The following is an 8,540-nucleotide window of genomic DNA, read 5'->3' on the forward strand; positions in this document are numbered from 1 at the left end:
CCCGCTATCCCTGCGTCTCCCGGCTCTGAGTGACTCACACCACCCGCCGGGCCAGCATGCATTGCGGCCTCTCTGCCTGCAGCCGCCTGTGCTCTGAGTGTGACCTGAGTTTGAGTGCTCGCTCAGAGGGCGGGAATAGCCAGAGCAGCCTGTCCCATAGTGCACCGCGCAGTAGCAGCACCGTCTCCCTGAGTGTAGATGCGATCAGTATGAGGAGCATATATAGCAGCTGGGGAGACAACGCTCAGTGCCCGGATGATCCTCAGTGGTCTGGGGTGCAGGCTTCAAACCTGTAGCTGTCTAGAGACAGAGTGGTTCAATTCCACCCTCCGGGCGGCCGCAGGGAATGCTGGGGGGAACATTATTATATTATCCTTTGTTTATATGGCGCCACAAGGGTTCCGCAGCGCCTGACATAGTACATATACAGTGACATACAGGACATTGGTACATGGTATATATACATCAGAGTATAGAGTACAGCGACATAGTACATATACAGTGACATACAGGACATTGGTACATGTTGTATATACATCAGAGTATAGAGTACAGCGACATAGTACATATACAGTGACATACAGGACATTGGTACATGGTGTATATACATCAGAGTATAGAGTACAGCGACATAGTACATATACAGGACAATGGTACATGGTATATATACATCAGAGTGTAGAGTACAGCGACATAGTACATATACAGTGACATACAGGACATTGGTACATGGTGTATATACATCAGAGTATAGAGTACAGCGACATAGTACATATACAGTGACATACAGGACATTGGTACATGTTATATATACATCAGAGTGTAGAGTACAGCGACATAGTACATATACAGTGACATACAGGACATTGGTACATGGTGTATATACATCAGAGTATAGAGTACAGCCGACATAGTACATATACAGGACAATGGTACATGGTATATATACATCAGAGTATAGAGTACAGCGACATAGTACATATACAGTGACATACAGGACAATGGTACATGGTGTATATACATCAGAGTATAGAGTACAGCGACATAGTACGTATACAGTGACATACAGGACATTGGTACATGGTATATATACATCAGAGTATAGAGTACAGCGACATAGTACATATACAGTGACATACAGGACATTGGTACATGGTATATATACATCGGAGTATAGAGTACAGCGACATAGTACATATACAGTGACATACAGGACAATGGTACATGGTATATATACATCAGAGTATAGAGTACAGCGACATAGTACATATACAGTGACATACAGGACATTGGTACATGGTGTATATACATCAGAGTATAGAGTACAGCGACATAGTACATATACAGGACAATGGTACATGGTATATATACATCAGAGTATAGAGTACAGCGACATAGTACATATACAGTGACATACAGGACAATGGTACATGGTGTATATACATCAGAGTATAGAGTACAGCGACATAGTACGTATACAGTGACATACAGGACATTGGTACATGGTATATATACATCAGAGTATAGAGTACAGCGACATAGTACATATACAGTGACATACAGGACATTGGTACATGGTGTATATACATCGGAGTATAGAGTACAGCGACATAGTACATATACAGTGACATACAGGACAATGGTACATGGTATATATACATCAGAGTATAGAGTACAGCGACATAGTACATATACAGTGACATACAGGACATTGGTACATGGTGTATATACATCAGAGTATAGAGTACAGCGACATAGTACATATACAGGACAATGGTACATGGTATATATACATCAGAGTGTAGAGTACAGCGACATAGTACATATACAGTGACATACAGGACATTGGTACATGGTGTATATACATCAGAGTATAGAGTACAGCGACATAGTACATATACAGGACAATGGTACATGGTATATATACATCAGAGTATAGAGTACAGCGACATAGTACATATACAGTGACATACAGGACAATGGTACATGGTGTATATACATCAGAGTATAGAGTACAGCAACATAGTACGTATACAGTGACATACAGGACATTGGTACATGGTATATATACATCAGAGTATAGAGTACAGCGACATAGTACATATACAGTGACATACAGGACATTGGTACATGGTATATATACATCGGAGTATAGAGTACAGCGACATAGTACATATACAGTGACATACAGGACAATGGTACATGGTATATATACATCAGAGTATAGAGTACAGCGACATAGTACATATACAGTGACATACAGGACATTGGTACATGGTGTATATACATCAGAGTATAGAGTACAGCGACATAGTACATATACAGGACAATGGTACATGGTATATATACATCAGAGTATAGAGTACAGCGACATAGTACATATACAGTGACATACAGGACAATGGTACATGGTGTATATACATCAGAGTATAGAGTACAGCGACATAGTACGTATACAGTGACATACAGGACATTGGTACATGGTATATATACATCAGAGTATAGAGTACAGCGACATAGTACATATACAGTGACATACAGGACATTGGTACATGGTGTATATACATCGGAGTATAGAGTACAGCGACATAGTACATATACAGTGACATACAGGACAATGGTACATGGTATATATACATCAGAGTATAGAGTACAGCGACATAGTACATATACAGTGACATACAGGACATTGGTACATGGTGTATATACATCAGAGTATAGAGTACAGCGACATAGTACATATACAGGACAATGGTACATGGTATATATACATCAGAGTATAGAGTACAGCGACATAGTACATATACAGTGACATACAGGACAATGGTACATGGTGTATATACATCAGAGTATAGAGTACAGCGACATAGTACGTATACAGTGACATACAGGACATTGGTACATGGTATATATACATCAGAGTGTAGAGTACAGCGACATAGTACATATACAGTGACATACAGGACATTGGTACATGGTATATATACATCAGAGTATAGAGTACAGCGACATAGTACATATACAGTGACATACAGGACATTGGTACATGTTGTATATACATCAGAGTATAGAGTACAGCGACATAGTACATATACAGTGACGTACAGGACAATGGTACATGGTGTATATACATCAGAGTATAGAGTACAGCGACATAGTACATATACAGTGACATACAGGACAATGGTACATGTTATATATACATCAGAGTGTAGAGTACAGCGACATAGTACATATACAGTGACATACAGGACATTGGTACATGGTGTATATACATCGGAGTATAGAGTACAGCGACATAGTACATATACAGTGACATACAGGACAATGGTACATGGTATATATACATCAGAGTATAGAGTACAGCGACATAGTACATATACAGTGACATACAGGACATTGGTACATGGTGTATATACATCAGAGTGTAGAGTACAGCGACATAGTACATATACAGTGACATACAGGACATTGGTACATGGTGTATATACATCATAGTATAGAGTACAGCGACATAGTACATATACAGTGACATACAGGACATTGGTACATGGTGTATATACATCGGAGTATAGAGTACAGCGACATAGTACATATACAGTGACATACAGGACAATGGTACATGGTATATATACATCAGAGTATAGAGTACAGCGACATAGTACATATACAGTGACATACAGGACATTGGTACATGGTGTATATACATCAGAGTATAGAGTACAGCGACATAGTACATATACAGTGACATACAGGACATTGGTACATGGTATATATACATCAGAGTATAGAGTACAGCGACATAGTACATATACAGTGACATACAGGACAATGGTACATGGTGTATATACATCAGAGTGTAGAGTACAGCGACATAGTACATATACAAGTGACATACAGGACATTGGTACATGGTGTATATACATCATAGTATAGAGTACAGCGACATAGTACATATACAGTGACATACAGGACATTGGTACATGGTGTATATACATCAGAGTATAGAGTACAGCGACATAGTACATATACAGTGACATACAGGACATTGGTACATGGTATATATACATCAGAGTGTATAGTACAGCGACATAGTACATATACAGTGACATACAGGACATTGGTACATGGTATATATACATCAGAGTATAGAGTACAGCGACATAGTACATATACAGTGACATACAGGACATTGGTACATGGTATATATACATCAGAGTATAGAGTACAGCGACATAGTACATATACAGTGACATACAGGACATTGGTACATGGTGTATATACATCAGAGTATAGAGTACAGCGTCATAGTACATATACAGTGACATACAGGACATTGGTACATGGTATATATACATCAGAGTATAGAGTACAGCAACATAGTACGTATACAGTGACATACAGGACAATGGTACATGGTATATATACATCAGAGTATAGAGTACAGCGACATAGTACATATACAGTGACATACAGGACAATGGTACATGGTATATATACATCAGAGTATAGAGTACAGCGACATAGTACATATACAGTGACGTACAGGACAATGGTACATGGTGTATATACATCAGAGTATAGAGTACAGCGACATAGTACATATACAGTGACATACAGGACATTGGTACATGGTGTATATACATCAGAGTATAGAGTACAGCGACATAGTACGTATACAGTGACATACAGGACAATGGTACATGGTGTATATACATCAGAGTATAGAGTACAGCGACATAGTACGTATACAGTGACATACAGGACAATGGTACATGGTGTATATACATCAGAGTATAGAGTACAGCGACATAGTACGTATACAGTGACATACAGGACATTGGTACATGGTATATATACATCAGAGTGTAGAGTACAGCGACATAGTACGTATACAGTGACATACAGGACATTGGTACATGTTATATATACATCAGAGTGTAGAGTACAGCGACATAGTACATATACAGTGACATACAGGACATTGGTACATGGTGTATATACATCAGAGTATAGAGTACAGCGACATAGTACATATACAGTGACGTACAGGACAATGGTACATGGTGTATATACATCAGAGTATAGAGTACAGCGACATAGTACATATACAGTGACATACAGGACAATGGTACATGTTATATATACATCAGAGTGTAGAGTACAGCGACATAGTACATATACAGTGACATACAGGACATTGGTACATGGTGTATATACATCGGAGTATAGAGTACAGCGACATAGTACATATACAGTGACATACAGGACAATGGTACATGGTATATATACATCAGAGTATAGAGTACAGCGAAATAGTACATATACAGTGACATACAGGACATTGGTACATGGTGTATATACATCAGAGTGTAGAGTACAGCGACATAGTACATATACAGTGACATACAGGACATTGGTACATGGTGTATATACATCATAGTATAGAGTACAGCGACATAGTACATATACAGTGACATACAGGACATTGGTACATGGTGTATATACATCAGAGTGTAGAGTACAGCGACATAGTACATATACAGTGACATACAGGACATTGGTACATGGTATATATACATCAGAGTATAGAGTACAGCGACATAGTACGTATACAGTGACATACAGGACAATGGTACATGGTATATATACATCAGAGTATAGAGTACAGCGACATAGTACATATACAGTGACATACAGGACAATGGTACATGGTGTATATACATCAGAGTATAGAGTACAGCGACATAGTACATATACAGGACAATGGTACATGGTATATATACATCAGAGTATAGAGTACAGCGACATAGTACATATACAGTGACATACAGGACATTGGTACATGGTATATATACATCAGAGTATAGAGTACAGCGACATAGTACATATACAGTGACATACTGGACAATGGTACATGGTATATATACATCAGAGTATAGAGTACAGCGACATAGTACATATACAGTGACATACAGGACATTGGTACATGGTATATATACATCAGAGTATAGAGTACAGCGACATAGTACATATACAGTGACATACAGGAACATGGTATATATACATCAGAGTATAGAGTACAGCGACATAGTACATATACAGTGACATACAGGACAATGGTACATGGTATATATACATCAGAGTATAGAGTACAGCGACATAGTACATATACAGTGACATACAGGACAATGGTACATGGTATATATACATCAGAGTATAGAGTACAGCGACATAGTACATATACAGTGACATACAGGACATTGGTACATGGTATATATACATCAGAGTATAGAGTACAGCGACATAGTACATATACAGTGACGTACAGGACAATGGTACATAGTATATATACATCAGAGTGTATAGTACAGCGACATAGTACATATACAGTGACATACAGGACATTGGTACATGGTGTATATACATCATAGTATAGAGTACAGCGACATAGTACATATACAGTGACATACAGGACATTGGTACATGGTATATATACATCAGAGTATAGAGTACAGCGACATAGTACATATACAGTGACATACAGGACATTGGTACATGGTATATATACATCAGAGTATAGAGTACAGCGACATAGTACATATACAGTGACATACAGGAACATGGTATATATACATCAGAGTATAGAGTACAGCGACATAGTACGTATACAGTGACATACAGGACATTGGTACATGGTATATATACATCAGAGTATAGAGTACAGCGACATAGTACATATACAGTGACATACAGGACAATGGTACATGGTATATATACATCAGAGTATAGAGTACAGCGACATAGTACATATGCAGTGACATACAGGACAATGGTACATGGTATATATACATCAGAGTATAGAGTACAGCGACATAGTACATATACAGTGACGTACAGGACAATGGTATATATACATCAGAGTATAGAGTACAGCGACATAGTACATATACAGTGACGTACAGGACAATGGTATATATACATCAGAGTATAGAGTACAGCGACATAGTACATATGCAGTGACATACAGGTCAATGGTACATGGTATATATACATCAGAGTATAGAGTACAGCGACATAGTACATATACAGTGACATACAGGACATTGGTACATGGTATATATACATCAGAGTATAGAGTACAGCGACATAGTACGTATACAGTGACATACAGGACAATGGTACATGGTATATATACATCAGAGTATAGAGTACAACGACATAGTACATATACAGTGACATACAGGACAATGGTACATGGTGTATATACATCAGAGTATAGAGTACAGCGACATAGTACATATACAGTGACATACAGGACATTGGTACATGGTGTATATACATCAGAGTATAGAGTACAGCGACATAGTACGTATACAGTGACATACAGGACAATGGTACATGGTGTATATACATCAGAGTATAGAGTACAGCGACATAGTACGTATACAGTGACATACAGGACAATGGTACATGGTGTATATACATCAGAGTATAGAGTACAGCGACATAGTACGTATACAGTGACATACAGGACATTGGTACATGGTATATATACATCAGAGTGTAGAGTACAGCGACATAGTACGTATACAGTGACATACAGGACATTGGTACATGTTATATATACATCAGAGTGTAGAGTACAGCGACATAGTACATATACGGTGACATACAGGACATTGGTACATGGTGTATATACATCAGAGTATAGAGTACAGCGACATAGTACATATACAGTGACGTACAGGACAATGGTACATGGTGTATATACATCAGAGTATAGAGTACAGCGACATAGTACATATACAGTGACATACAGGACAATGGTACATGTTATATATACATCAGAGTGTAGAGTACAGCGACATAGTACATATACAGTGACATACAGGACATTGGTACATGGTGTATATACATCGGAGTATAGAGTACAGCGACATAGTACATATACAGTGACATACAGGACAATGGTACATGGTATATATACATCAGAGTATAGAGTACAGCGAAATAGTACATATACAGTGACATACAGGACATTGGTACATGGTGTATATACATCAGAGTGTAGAGTACAGCGACATAGTACATATACAGTGACATACAGGACATTGGTACATGGTGTATATACATCATAGTATAGAGTACAGCGACATAGTACATATACAGTGACATACAGGACATTGGTACATGGTGTATATACATCATAGTATAGAGTACAGCGACATAGTACATATACAGTGACATACAGGACATTGGTACATGGTGTATATACATCAGAGTGTAGAGTACAGCGACATAGTACATATACAGTGACATACAGGACATTGGTACATGGTGTATATACATCATAGTATAGAGTACAGCGACATAGTACATATACAGTGACATACAGGACATTGGTACATGGTGTATATACATCGGAGTATAGAGTACAGCGACATAGTACATATACAGTGACATACAGGACAATGGTACATGGTATATATACATCAGAGTATAGAGTACAGCGACATAGTACATATACAGTGACATAC

The 8,540-nt window shown here is 38.1% G+C and overlaps 1 non-coding gene across 1 annotated transcript; it reads left to right on the forward strand.

Moving 5' to 3' along the window:
- Positions 1–249: 249 nt before the first annotated feature.
- Positions 250–336, forward strand: TRNASTOP-UCA (transfer RNA opal suppressor (anticodon UCA)). Its single transcript has one exon. It is a non-coding gene; the product is annotated as a tRNA-Sec (tRNA).
- The last annotated feature ends 8,204 nt before the right edge of the window (positions 337–8,540 follow it).

Source organism: Taudactylus pleione, unplaced genomic scaffold (assembly GCF_031769625.1).
Source record: "Taudactylus pleione unplaced genomic scaffold, aTauple2 ptg003426l, whole genome shotgun sequence".
Taxonomy (NCBI): domain Eukaryota; kingdom Metazoa; phylum Chordata; class Amphibia; order Anura; family Myobatrachidae; genus Taudactylus; species Taudactylus pleione.